Here is a 14,978-nt window from a genome sequence, read left to right as displayed (position 1 = left end):
GGGGGTTTTGTTATTTCCAGTAGCAGCAGGAGAAATGGTCTCATGCTCTCCCTGCTGCCTGTTCATGGTTCTGCTCAGGGTTTTGCATCTTAGAAGTGTTCAGACTTATGCCAGGCAGGTGCTAATTGCTGGATGCAGGCGTAATACCAAAGATGTGGAACTCCCTTTCAGGTGTTTGTGCATGTGCTGGCAGTTGAAATGTCTTGGCTGAGCCGGTTTCTCTTGGCACGGTGCGAGCTTACCTGGATGGCAGAGTGGGCTGCTCGTTCTGTTGCTTGTCCCATTCTGAGCATAAGAAGAGCTGGCTGGTCATGCTAAGCTTTCCAGTTGTGTTGCAAGGTGGGCTAAGCCTGCTGGCCTCTGTCGTCACCATGGGAAACACCCATGCCCTCGGGCTGCTCCAGCTGTGCCGGCTTGCGTGTCGGATTCTGCAGAAGAGATTGGTTTTATTTCAATGTGTGAAACTCCCTCAAAGCAAGGCTGGGGTTGTGGGGCTACTAATGGCTTGTTCAGCCTGCTGACCTCTGCAGGTACTCACCTTCTCTCCCCACCCTTCAGCCAGGTGCTTGGGAGATTTCAAATGAGCAGGCTCAGGGGTCTGCAAAGCAGGTTGTGGGTCCACCCAGGAGATGGCAGGTGTGTTCAAATAGTGCAATTCCCTCTCGCCCCATAGTCCCACTTGTCAGATTTTTTTGTGCACTGGTGTGGTGGCTACCTGCAGTTGATGCTACTTGGGTATCAACTCTGGCCCTTCTCTTGACTGGGACTCCCTCCTTTTCATAAGCCCCTATAGTTAACACCTCCTCTGGAACCCCCCACTTGTGCATCTGATGAAGCAGGTCTTTGCCCACGTAAGCTCATGCTCCAAAATATCTGGTGGCCTGTAAGGTGCCACAGGACTTCTTGTTGATCCTGCAGACTGAACGCTGTGAATTGGAGATGGTGCTGCCTTGCCTCATGGGAGCTTTAGTTCAGGTGTCTGTTCTCATTCTCGCCTATAGACGGCTTGGGTATGTTTCCCACGATGCACACTGGTAAATTGCAGGCGTGAAATTTACAAGAGAGAGGGCGAACGAGGCAGCATTTTTTTTCTGCCAAAATATTTTGGGCGTTGGGCCTGTTTTCGGTGGAAAAACATCAAAACTTTCTGTGTGGGAGCTTATTTTCCAGCAACCATCTCTAGGGCTAGTTCTTTGAGCATCGCCAAAGCCTGGTGCCCCAGCTGGGCCGTGTGGCAGGTGCCATCCCATAATGCCTAAGGTGGCCTGTCGGACTCTAAACCCATCATCCGAACTGCGGTGACAGGCTGCCACCGTCCCTGGCTGGCCAGTTTGCTGGCGGCAGCAAAGGGGCTGGTGCGCGGAAAGGTGCATGGCGTGGGTTGAGGGGGAGGGACGGGAAGAATGGTAAAACGGATCTTCAGGCTGGTGGAGAGCAGCGAAAGGAACCGTGGGAGCCATGTTCCGCTCTGGGGGAGCGGACTCATCCGCTGAGAGTGAATCGCCTTCTGGAAAGGGGATGTGGGAGCCTGGGCCCTGTGGAACCGTGTCCCCCTAGAGCACTGGCTGCTACTGCGTCCCGCCCCAGGGAGCTGTGCTGACCGGGTGTTCAGCCCTCCCCGGATGGGCGCATTGGCAGCGCCTGAGGTCCTCAGGAAGTGGGGTGGGAGTGGGATTCTGGGCAGAATAGATGATGGCTCCAGAGTCGGGCGGGGAACAACGGGGGAGGTTCGGTTGCTTCCATGTGCCTGAAAGAGCTCCGGCCTTTCCCCGGTCCGGGCAGAACCTGCTGCTGTCTGACTCTCCGCAGGCGAAGGAGCTGCTCTCCTTCGTTCAGGCCTGCACATGGGCAAGCACCTAAACCTCCGCAGGGTGGTTCTGTTGGCAGTGCAGTGTTTGGCTGGGGCCCCAGCACGCATGACTCTAAACCGGTTTTCTGCCCGGGTGTGGGCTCGCCTAGCTTCGTGCAAAGCGGAAGGGCTCCCCCTGCAATGGCTGAGGGCTGCAGGGGCTCAGTGTGAAGTGAGACACCCTCTGAACTGGAGGCCATGTTGGCTGCTCTGTGGGATGGGTGTGGGGGAAACCGTCAGAGCAGGGAGGACGGTATTCAAACCCTCCATCCTTCCCTGAGCACCACCCCTCTGCTTGGGGCCCTCCAGGGCTATGGTCACCCTCCTTGGCTTCCTTCCCATGGCCTGCTTGAGTCTAACAGGGAGTTTCCCTCTTCCTAGGGAACATGGAATCCACCTTAACATTCCCTCAGAGGGGGTGAGCTGGTTCTGCTTCCAGTGTCCAAGTCTCACCAGAGCCCTTGTTTCTCTCGTGCTGTTGAGCCCGGTGAAGCTCTTTGCTGAAGCTCTGAGCAGGTCCCCACTCTTGGCATTCCTGCCTTTTTGTTCGTTAAGCCTGGTGTGGCTTTCGAACCTGGCTCTCCTAGGGCTGGGCTGCACCCGTGTAACTAACCGGGTGTGGCTCTGGTGCCAGCCTGGGTGTGGAGATGCCGATTTTTGGATCGCATCCCGTTTCCATTTAGCCTCTGTCAATAAAAACTAACTTACAGGTGCAAGCAAAACCCTCTCCACCAGGGTTTATCTGATCCCAGTGCTTACGCTGCCGCCGAGCCCAGCAGTTTAACCTCAGTTCCATCGTTAACCAGGGCAGCTGCTGTTAGTTTTGGTGCAGAGTTTGATGCTTAGAGGCAGTGGTTCACTCAGAAGTGAAATGTCTCTGCGTTTGCTATAGCTAGTGGATGTGGGTCCGTTTCCATTTTACGTTCCAAACAAATGAACATCACTAACTGAATACGGACAAAATGATGAGGTGTCGGGTAGCACCCTAGAGACGAGTGGGTTTATTAGGGCCTGAGCTTTTGTGGGTAAAACCCACTTCATTAGATATACTGGTGTGGACATAAAAAGGCAGGTACAGATGCAAGAAAAAAAAGTTACTCTCCTCTGTAACTTGGGCTGATGGAGGGGCTGTTCATTTGTCTGTATTAACGTCCTGTGCCTTAGGACTGCTGCTCTGTGGACATCCAATTCCTCTCTTTCTAAACCAGCTTCTAGTTTGGGCTTGCCCTTGGCTTCGTCTCTACCAGAAATGGTGTCGCCTTTAGTGCAGGTGGTCCTGCTTTTACAGGGAAGTATTGCTTGAAGGACTAAATCTTTGCAACTTTCTCTCTTGACTCAGGCCTCATGCAGTTGTAGCACAGAAGGATTCTTAATGGCGTGGACATTAGGAAAAAGTTCCTAACTGTCAGGGTGGTCAAACACTGGAATAAATTGCCTAGGGAGGTTGTGGAATCTCCATCATTGGAGATATTTAAGAGCAGGTTAGATGACACCCGTTGGGGACGGTCTAGATGGTGCTTGGTCCTGCCATGAGGACAGGGGACTGGTCTTGATGACCTTGCAAGGTCCCTTCCAGGTTTAGTGTTCTGTGATTCCATGTGGCTTCCTTACTGAGCCCATAGTTGTGCTTCTGTTCTACCAACATATACCAGTTGTGCAAAGATGAGCTTAGTGTTTGTAACACCCATCGTAGAGCCAACAAACGGCTTCTCTTCTCAAATAACTGTCCAGCTGCGGCGCCACCCTGAGCCACTTTTTTAGAGCGCCACACAGGTACAAAATTTGTATCTGTATCCTAGCCACGAAAATGGTCCTTGGCCATCTGTGGCTCTGCAGGGCTCTGTCCTCTTCAACTCCTATTGCTCCATCTGCTCCCGAACGCCACCGGCTGCTGACTGCCAGCTAGCAAGGCTAGCCTGCATTTGTATTTTGCAAACTTGGCCCCTTCCCTCAGCTGTGACCGAGGCAGCAGGTGCGCTTTTAGCTTTTCAGAATAAGCCCTGCTGCCTTGAGAAATGGAAGCACTGTCCCACCCCTTCCAAAAGGAGGAGACACCTCCTCAAATCAACCTTCCTGCTGCCCCTGTCCTCTGGAAGGGCTTTGCGCTTGGCCATGGCTGCCTCACTGGCATTTGCTTGGTGGATGGAGCTATGTAGGCCGCTCCTCTGCCATGAGTGTTAAACAGTCACGCTCGCCAGCAGGCCCTGGGCCTGCTTTTCAGTGGAGCTGGGAGCGAGATCTGTCGTCGGGCCCTCAGCCTCTGCACTGGGCTGCAGAGAAGGGAGCCTGGATGAGAGCTGTCAAGTGGAACTCGCAAAGGGCCTCTGGTGCTGTGTTGATTCATTTGGGTCCATGTCAAATTGGAGGACATCCCAACCTGCAGGCTCACCAAGCTATCTGGCTGAAGGACTTTTGTTTGTGCAATGGTGCACTCGAGGGGCTGATTTTCTTCTCCCTGTGAGAAGTGAGGGACGGGACCATAGTTCAAGTGAGGGGTGTCTCAGCAGAGGGTTACGACCTCACTTTCTTCTGTGCCTGGCTAGTGAAGTTGGAGCTGCTCGTAGCCCAAGCGTGTCCTCTCCTCGACCACAGTAATGGATCAATGTATGAGCCACAGCCCCAGTTCCTGAGTCTAATGCTGGTTGTGTGAGAGACACTGTTGGAACCGCTTCCTGGACAGGAGCTGTACCTGTTCTTGCAGCTCCTCAGTCTGGTCTCTTCCTGGGAGAAGCGGGAATAAACCAGCACCATCTCCTTAGCCACCAGCTCCTGCCCCTTGCCCAGGTGGTTGCAGCATGGCCTCAGAGGCTGAGAGTCCCCTTCCCCTTGCAAGGGCCTGGTGCACAGACAAGCCTTAGCATTTTGCTGGTGGGACCTGGGCTTGGAGAGTTAGATGTTACCGGTGTACCCCGAAGAAGCCCAAACTCCCCTCCTGTAGCTCCTGCTGGCTATATGCCTGTCCCCCAGGCAAAGGAGAAGAGTTGCCTCCCCATTTTGGTGGATTTGGGCTAGCCTCTTTCGCTGCCAGACCTCACTGTGTTATAAATCAGGCTCTACCGGCCCCCTCCGCCACTGCACAGCGCTGGTACGCGTGGCTCTGAGCGCAGGTCTGGGTGTCCTGGGGAAGAGAGGAGCTCTGCCTGAAGGCCCCAGAAATAGTCATGTTCTGCGCAAAGCCCTGTCTAAATGGAGGGTGTGAATTCCAGTCCCAGGGCTGCGTGCCTGGCTGCCTGGTTCCCAGCTGTGGGGCGTCGCTGCCTCGGCCTGTTTAATAAAGGGCGTGACTTTTATAAAACATGAAGGGCCTGGTACCATCCGAAACCACGCGGGTGGCTTTGCCTGAGGCACCAAGGGGCGAGAGCTGGAGACTGGTGTCTCCTGGGCAATGAAGGACCTCCTGGCCTGTCCCTCCCATCTCAGGCACTCTCCTATTCAAATGCTTCCATCCTATTGCCATTGTCCTGCCCTAGCTGCCCTGCTTCAGAGGGCTGGTCCTACTTCATCATCCCTTCCATCCTGCTGCTCAGATTTCAGTCCTGGCTCTCAGTAGCACTTGCTACCTTGCTTGGGCTGAGGTGGCCACCCATCAGAGAACCTGCTGCTGCTTCATTCCTGGCTGCTTCCACAGGGTGACTGGCAGCCTTTGTTCTTGCCGATGGCACAGCCAGGAGACCAAAGCCAACAGCCCAGCCTAATTTATGGGCAGCTCAGAGCAGGACAAAACGTGTTGACACAGATAGGGCAATGCTCTCGGAGCTGCTTTCACACGGCTTAGCTAATAACGCCTGAGAGCTGCACCAACTCACTGTCTTAGCATCAGCATGGGACAAAGCCATCTGTAATGGAAGGATGGACCTTTGTGGGAGCCGGGAGGGTGGCTTTCCTATTCTGCATCCAACAAAACAAATCCCACAGCTGGGCGCCTGGGTTCAGAAAGCAGGAAGGGCATGGATCCGGGAATAGTTAGGTTCCTGGGCCCGGGCACCTGTGAGAGAAGGGTGCGGTGTTCCCCGTCTAAGAATGCCATGAGAGAACGTGATGCATGAGATACAAAGGCTCTGCATTGAAAGCCCCCTTAACGTGCAGCAAAACATAGGTTGCATTGCACCGAATCCTCCAGCAGCCGGGAGAGTTGGAGCTGACGGATGCTCGGGACAGCTGCACAGTGGTGGTACGGTTACCTCTTGACCTGTGAGCAGCTCAGTTTTGTGATTAAGGTGCAGGGTAGCCTGAGACTGATCCCACGGCAACTTCCAGCCATCAGAGAAGCCCAGCTCTGACAATTACCCATGTAGGGGAGACCCCTTGCTTGGCAAACGCCAGGCACCTGGGAAGTAGCACGGCCGGTTGCACAACTCCGTGCACAATGCAAGCTCAGCATGACAAGCTGTGCTGATCAAACCACAGGATGCAAGCACCACGCAAGCTCAGCTCCGCTGCTGTCTCCTGCCAAGGGAGCTCAGCTCTGGGTAATGCAGAGAGATTTGCATAATCTGTAGGGTGTGAGCAACACAGGAGCAGGGATGATTGTTCATGGAGAAGCTCTCTTCCCACTGAGTACAGGGAAGGGAGGTCAGGCTGTGGTTGTCCCCTGCTGCTCCAAGGGGAAACTGAGTTGTCCCTGTCTCTTGAATCCACAAGAAGGTGCTCACAGTTCCGGTGCAAGAAGGTTTCTTGCAGAATGTTGGACTCTTCTGCATGGAAGCGCAGGGTTAATATAAGAACAGCCACACTGGGTCCGCCCATAGGCCCATCAAGCCCAGTGTCCTGTCTTCCAACAGTGGCCAATGCCAGGTGCCCCACAGGGAATGAACAGACCAGGGAATCATGAAGCGATCCATTCCCTGTCGCCCATTTCCAGCTTCTTGCAAACAGGCTAGGGACGCCGTCCACACCCATCCTGGCTGACCGCCATTGGTGGACCTATCCCCCAGAAATTTATCTAGTTCTTTTTTAAACTCTACTCAAGTCCTGGCCTTTGCAGCATTCTCCAGCCAGGAGTTCCACAGGTTAACTGGGTGTCGTGTGGAAAAAAAAAATTCCTATTGTTTGTTTTAAACCTGCTGCCTGTTCATTTCATTTGGCAACTCCTATTTCTTGTGAGAAGGAGTAAGTAACAATTCCTTATTTATTTTGTCCACACCAGTCATGATTTTATAGACCTCCATCATATCCCCCCTTAATCGTCTTTTTCTCTGAGCTAAAAAGTCCCAGTCTTATCAATCTCTCCTCCTATGGCAGATGCTCCATACCCCAAATCATTTTTGTTGCCCTTTTCTGAACCTTTTCCAATTCCAATAGATCTTTGAGATGGGGCGCCCACATCTGTACGCAGTATTCCAGATGTGGATGTACCATGGATTCACATAAAGGTAATATGACATTTTTGTCCTATTATCTATTCCTTTCTTAAGGATTCCCAACATTTTGTTAGCTTTTTCTTCTGCTGCACAGAGTGGATGTCTTCAGAGAACTATCCACAATGACTCCAAGATCTTTCTTGAATGGTAACGACTAAGTCAGACCTCATCATTTTACATATATAGTTGGGATTATATTTTCCAAAGTGCATTACTTTGCATTTACCAACATTGAATTTCATCTGCCATTTTGTTGCCCAATCACCCAATTTATTAAGACCCTTTTGTAGCTCTTCGCAGTCTGCTTGGGACTTAAGTATTTGGAGTAGTTTTGTGTCATCTGCAAATTTTGCCACCTCACTGTTTATCCCTTTTTCCAGATCATTTATAAATATGTTGACTGGGGCTGGTCCCAGCACAGACCCCTGGGGTTGTTCAGAGCTTGGGCTACTTTAGACTAGCAGGAGTGTCCCATGCTGGAGCCTCTGTCTGTGAAGCCACTTACCCACCACGTGAGGGTGGGTTTGGGTTACTGTGTGTCTCATGCTCAGGGCTCACTGTAGGAGTCCTTCAGAAAGGTCAACCAGTGGGAGGGAGGTTCCATTTAGCCAGTGCTGCTGTGGCCAGGAAGTCTCGCAAGAGCAGGCGCTCGCCCTGGATTCTGGTATTGCCTGGCGTTCAGAAAATAGCCCAGTAGTACAGCTTTGGCCACCTTTCAGGGTACCCCTGCTTCCCATGAAGCACCGTGCAGGCTAAGCCAGTAGGCCAGCCTGCTCAGCTGTATCCCTCAGAAGGGCTGGGTTAATTCCTGTGGCTGGACTCTCACCATCCCTGCCCTCTGTCCTGACAGCTCTGGCTCATGCACTGCAGAGACATTTGGGGAAAAGTGAAGCTAATACTTGTGGAAGCTCTCTAATCTGACACACTCTGGAGCTGACGGGTCAGACAAGGGACTTTGCCAGACTATGGGAAGTCAATATTGTCTAGCAGCATTACCAACCCTTCCACCGCTTCCTGGGCTTTCAGAAGACATTTTGGGGGTCTTGGTGGTCTGTCGTGTCTGACAATGACGTCTTGAGCTTGCACAGGCTCATTGGTTGTGGACTCGCATGTAGCTGAGGAGTCCACCCTTGAGCAGCATGGGCGTTCATAGCAGGGGCAAGGGAATTGTCCTGGCTCTGTCAGTGCGGTGGCTGCTGTTGTTTTCCTCCTCTCGCGAGCATCAACGAGGCGTATGTGTCGCTGCTCTTTGAAGTTGTCATAGGCGTGTCGTACGAGAGCACGCCAGCCTGTTTGGTCTTCTGCATGCTGCTCTGGCCTTAATCTGGCATGAGCAATGTTGGCCTTCACGCAGTCTTTATACCTCTTGCGAGGCCTACCTCGATTCCTTTTGCCCTGGGAGAGCTCACCGTAGAGGAGTTGCATAGGGATTCTTGACTCCTCCATTTGTATGACATGCCCTGTCCAGCGAAGCTGGGCTTTCAGAATCATGACTTCAGTGCTCGTGGTTCCTGCTCTGGCCAGGACTTGCAGGTTCGTAACTCTGTCCTGCCATCGAATGTGCCATAGTGACCTCAGGCTGTGTGTGTGGAAGCCTCCAGCAGTTCCACATGTTTTCTGCACAAGGTCCAGGTTTCACAGCCATACAGGAGACTGGTCAGGACTACAGCCTTGTATACTTTCAGTTTACCCGACTGTCGGATATTGTGCTGATTCAACACTCGTGCTCTCAGACGTCCTAGTGCCTGGTTGGCCTGGCAGATCCTGGCGTTGATTTCTTTGTCAAGGGAGCCATCATTGTCTATCACACTGCCAAGATAGTTGAACTCCTCTATTGTTTGTTTTTAACTCTGTTCCTTCAACAGAGATTGAAGCAAGGTGAGCAGCGGATCCTGGAGCAGGTTGAAACAGTACCTCGGTCTTTCCTAGGCTGATGGTCAAACCAAAGAGGTGAGTGTCTTCAGTAAACTTGTTGACAATGAGCTGGAGATCAGATTCCTTGTGTGCCATAAGTGCACAGTCGTCAGCAAAAAGGGCTTCAAGGATGAGCCTCTCAAGCGTCTTGGTTTTAGCATTCAAACGACGAAGGTAAATTACAGCTAAATAACAGCACCGAACTCTGAGAGCCAGGACTGGTGGCTGTAACCCCCACTCCAACTGTGGCTCGCAAATATTCTCTTGTTCCTAATCACAAAATATAAATACAACACACCTGGAAAGAAAATACGAATGATAAAGGTAACGTGGCAGAGGCAGGGGCTGATCAGTGTCAAACGCAAAGCCCATCTAAATCCATCATTTTTTTACGATAAAGCAACAATATTCTAAATACTATTTAACTGCAATGGCGTTCTCACAAAACAGAAGTATGTTATCAAACCCAGCAACAACACATAGGTGATAATTGTGTTTGCTGATGTTTTAAATTGATCAAATTTTAAGATATTTTGGAGATGGAACTCACAATAACAAAGATAAACTGCTGCAAGGGAGGTTAACCCCTGAGACCCCTTCTGCTGCCTAAACCAGAAGTGAGCCAAGTGTTTTTTTTTTCCACTGGGCCCCACTTTTTGTCCCTGCAATTAGTAGCTCTCCGTCACCCCCCCCGCCCCAAATCTGTCTAATGTAATCCAAACCAACAGAAACTTTGGTTATGTTCCTATGAAAAAGGAGCAACCCTTTTGTTACGAGTAAGATAATAAGTCTGCAGAAAGTAAACCCTAGTAAATACACAGACATATAAATAGTAACATATTTCAACATTTTTAATGAGATGGATGAGTCTGAGACCCGCCCTCCGATCAGTCTGTGCCCCCCTTATGAAATGTCACCCCCCAGCCCCAAGGGGGCCTGCCTCCCACTTTGTGCACCCCTGTCCTAGACCTGCATTTCTGAACCAGGGATAGGTGTAGCCTTGGGGGTACACTGAGGTCTTCCGGGGCTACATCAGCACATCTAGATATTTACCTAGTTTTACAACTGGCTGCATGAAAAGCACTAGTTAAGTTAGTGAAATTGCACAGTTCATTCAGACAATGACTTGCTTCTACTGCTTTATATGCCTTACACTGAAATGCAAGTACAATATTTCTCTTCCAGTTCGTGTGTTCGATAGTCAGATGGTAGAAAGCAAGTTTTCAGTAGTCGTCTTCTGGGATATTTTTGTCAGTAAGTAGTTTTTAAGTGAGGTGTAACTTGGTGGGATGCAAGACACATCTGACTCCTGAAAAGGGTACGGTAATCTGCAAAGGTTGACTGGCACTTGTTTCAAGACCTGAGCTTACCGTAGGACCGTATTTCTCAGCCAGTGATAGGCATACCCTTAGGGGTAGGCCAGAGAAGTCTGGGGATTCTTACAATTTTGTTTCTGAAAAAGGAGTACTTTATAAAATAAGGTTGAGAAACACTGGCTTAGACTATGTAGCACTGTTCGGCACTGGTGAGGCCACATCTGGAATATTGTGTCCAGTTTTGGGCCCCCCAGTGTAAAAAGGATGTGGATGTGCTGGAGCAGGCTCAGCAGAGGGCAACAAAAATGATTAAGGGATGGAGCACCTGACCCATGAGGATAGGCTGAGGGATTTGGGCTTGTTTGGTTTACAGAAGAGAAGACTGAGGGGTGATTTAATAGCAGCCTTCAACTTCCTGAAGGGGAGCTCTAAAGAGGATGGAGAGAAACTGTTCTCAGTGGTGTCAGATGGCAGAACAAGGAGCCATGGTCTGAAGTTACAGAGCGGGAGGTGCAAGTTAGATATTAGGAAAAACTACTTCCGCAGGAGGGAGGTGAAGCACTGGAATGTGTTGCCTAGAGAGGTGGTGGATTCTCCATCCCTAGAAGTTTTTAAGTCTCGGCTGGACATGGTCCTGGCTGGGATGACTTAGTGGGGGTTGATCCTGCTTGAAGCAGGGGGCTGGACTAGATCACCTCCTGAGGTCCCTTCCAGCCCTAGGATTCTATGATGGTATACTGAGTTGCACCCAGGAGTGGAGTAGCTGGGCCTGTACCTTTGAGACGTCACCAGTATCTAGCTGACCCACATGCGGCCTGGAGCTCAGCCACAAGCATTTGCATCCACGTGCATTAAGTGCAGTGTGTGCCTGGAGCTCCTAACCTAAGCACATGCTGGGCATCAGCCCTTGTTGGATTATTGCTTCAAAAATTGCACCCCCGTTGCATCCCTTTGCCAAATTGTGTCCTAATGGGATATGTGTTGCGAAAGCATACATAACATCTCTCCCCTCCCTTTCTGAGTTGCTGCAAGTATACTGAGGTTCCATAAAACCACAGAATCAAATGCAGTCCTGGTTTACTTGGGAGCTGCCCCGTTGACTCTGTCATGCCTGTTTACATCTGGCAGCCTTGCAGAGTGCAAGAACAAAATGTACTTTCTGCGGGAACGTCTCTGGGATGTGCCGTATCTCTCCGCACGTGCAGTGGGATCTTCTTCAGGTCTAGCCACAGTGCTGCAGGCACACCAATAAAATAGCAGCATTTTGTGACTTGCAGCTGAGCTCCTGTGTCCGCTCTCTGGGCTGCCCAGGACTGGCACTGAGAAGCAAACTGGCATTTCTAGTTACAACCAGAGAAGGAGAACAGGAGACAGGCAGCGGGTGTTGATATTATGTGTCCAGTACACGGACAGCTGCTGACACGAAAAACTTGTCGGCTAAAAGCTGTGGTCAGAAAACATCATCTCCCCCTGGAAAATATATATATTTTTTTTGGCTAAAAAATTAAAACCGGAGAACTTCTGACTGAAATTTTTGTTTAGAAGTGCTGCCACAGTGGTTCAGGAGAGCTATGGTTAAAGTGGCTCATGCGCTCCTCCTCCTCCAGAGCCTGGGGTGTCTGCTGGAGCTGCACGTCCCATACTTCATCCCTGCTGAGAAGTGATGGTGCATGAGCATTGGCCCACTAAACCCAGGGTTGTGAGTTCAATCCTCCAGGCCGCCATTTAGGGAGTGGGGAAAATAGATGTCAGGGAGGGTGCTTGGCCCTACCAAGAGGGCAGGGGATTGGACTAGATGACCTCCTGAGGGTCCCTTCCAGTTCTAGGAGATGTGTATCTCCAATTATATTGTATCGTGGTACCTGTAGTCTGGCTGGGGAAGTCCCACCACGCAGCATACAAAACTCCAAATTTCACCTCCCAGGCAGCACTGCGGCTGCATTTCTAAATCAAACTGTTCTAGATGGGGTGGTCGGTTTTGTTTTGTTTTTGCCAAAAAGCGGAGCTGTGTTGTGGAAGGCAGACCCTGTTCTTAAAACTTTGGTCAAGCCAAAACTCAATTTTCTATCAAAACAGATGAAAAAATGTTGCTATAGATATATATAACAGAAGACAGAAAAGAGAGAGGCTGTTTCTATGCGTTCTGTTTTCCGGAAAACAGCGTTTAGAAGCGCAGCCCCCATGCGGGTATTCTGGAGGCCCCTTCTTCCCGAAAATCTTCTGGACTCCAAATTACATGACCATATGCTAGTGAGGCACCAGGAATTTACATAGGCACCTCATTAGCATATTTGGTCTCTTGCAAACAGGCGGGAGTTTTGAGAGGGGCTTTCCTGGTGAAGGAGGGGGCAAACTACAGCACATTCAGGTAAGTGGCTGTCTAGAGTGTGTGGGTGTTTGGGGGTTCTGGGCTTGTGTTTGTCTGTTTGTTTGAAGTGCTGAGCTGTCTGTTTGAAAGGCTGTGTGCTCAGGCTGGCAGTTGGAAGCTGTGAGCCTTGATTAGGTTTGAAATCTAAACCTTTGTGCTGATTGGCTGAGCTGTAGCCAGAGGGCGGGGCTGTCAGGAAGGCCAGAGCCTTTTAAACCCTGCTGGCAAGCGACCTGGCCGACTGCTAACACGTGGGAGTTTTGAGAGGGGAGTTTAGAGGCGGAGCTTAGAGGGAGCTAGTTACTTCTAATGTCCTTAAATCTTTTATAACATCCCCATCTGAAACTTTTACTTAAGAACCCCATATAGAATTAAATTAAATCGGAGGAGGAAATGGAGGCAGAAGACCAGCAGCAGAGCGGGGACTATCCTGTTTATTGCGTCGAGTGTAATATGTATGATTACCTACCCTGTGGGCGGGTGGCTTATGTGTGCGCTTGATGCAAGGAGCTCCTGGCCCTCAGAAACCGAGTGCGGGCTTTGGAGACCAGGGTGGCTGAACTGGAGGAGCTAAGGGAGGCAGAGAGCTATGTTGATGAGGCTTTCCAGGACGTAGTAGGGCTGTCCCACCTCCAATCTGACAGCCCCGATGCTGTTAAGGAGGATGAAAGGCTCAGGGAAGGAGAGCAGGGGGCAGAGGGAAACCATCCCATAGTTGGGACCCTCCTTCCAGAGGGTGCTATGGTATCCTCTCATGCCGAGGATACCTCTCTGGGGGAGGGAACGCCAGTTGTTAGGAAGAGGCAGCTGTTAGTAGTGGGTGATTCGATCATTAGAAATATAGATAGTTGGGTTTGTGATGACCGGGAAAACCGTATGGTGACTTGCCTGCCTGGTGCGAAGGTTGCGGATCTTTTGAGGCATCTAGACAGACTTATATGCAGTGCTGGGGAGGAGCCGGTGGTCGTGGTACATGTAGGTACCAATGACATAGGGAAGGGTAGGAGAGATGTCCTGGAGGCCAAATTTAGGTTGCTAGGAAGGAGACTGAAATCCAGGACCTCTATGGTGGCATTGTCAGAAATGCTTCCAGTTCCACGTGCAGGGCCAGATAGGCAGGCAGAACTTCAGAGTCTCAATGCGTGGATGAGACTATGGTGCAGGGAAGAAGGGTTTAGATTTATTAGGAGCTGGGGACACTTTTGGGGTAGGGGTAGCCTATACAGGAATGATGGGCTCCACCTAAACCAAGGTGGATCCAGGCTGCTGGCATGAAACATTAAAAAGGTCATAGAGCAGTGTTTAAACTAAGAGATGGGGGAAAGCCAATTGGTGCGGAGAAGCACGTGGATCGGACGGAGACTTCTCTTAGGCGAGACTCCATTGATAGAAATTCTCTAGAATTCAGTCAGAAAGAGAAGAAGGGAGATGATAGAGTATGGGCCAGATCAGATGAGAAAAAAAACACATGTAAAAGAATCCAAGACGTCAGGGAAGGGCAGGCATATGAACAGTGGTATTTTTTAAACTGCTTTTACACAAATCCTAGAAGTCTGTCTCATAAGATGGGTGAATTAGAGAACCTCATATCAAAGGAGGAGATTGACATAATAGGCATCACGGAAACCTGGTGGAATAAGGACAATCAGTGGGACACTATCATACTGGGATATAAAATATATCAGAAGGACAGAATGGGTCGAATGGGTGGGGGAGGGGTACTGTAGGTGAAAGATAATATAGAATCAAATGAAATAAATCCTAAATGAATCAAAATGTTCCAAAGAATCACTATGGATAGCAGTTCCTTCCTCTGATGGGAATATAGCACTAGGGATATATTATCGACCACCTGACCAGGACAGTATAGTGATGCTGAAATGCTAAGGGAGATTAGAGAGGCTATCAAAATAAAAAACTCACTAATAACGGGGGATTTCAGTTATCCCATGTCACCTCAGGAAGGGGTTCAGAGAGAAAACTTCTTGATGCCTTAAATGACTGCTTCTTGGAGCAGCTGGTACAGGAACCCACAAGGGGAGAGGCAATTCTTGATTTAGTACTGAGTGGAACACAGGGTCTGGTCCAAGAGGTAACTATTACAGGACCGCTTGGAAATAGTGACCATAACAGAATAATATTTAATATTCCTGTGTTGGGAAGAACACCGC

Source organism: Carettochelys insculpta, chromosome 26, assembly GCF_033958435.1.
Source record: "Carettochelys insculpta isolate YL-2023 chromosome 26, ASM3395843v1, whole genome shotgun sequence".
Lineage (NCBI taxonomy): Eukaryota > Metazoa > Chordata > Testudines > Carettochelyidae > Carettochelys > Carettochelys insculpta.
Note: the sequence above shows the minus strand (reverse complement) of the source record.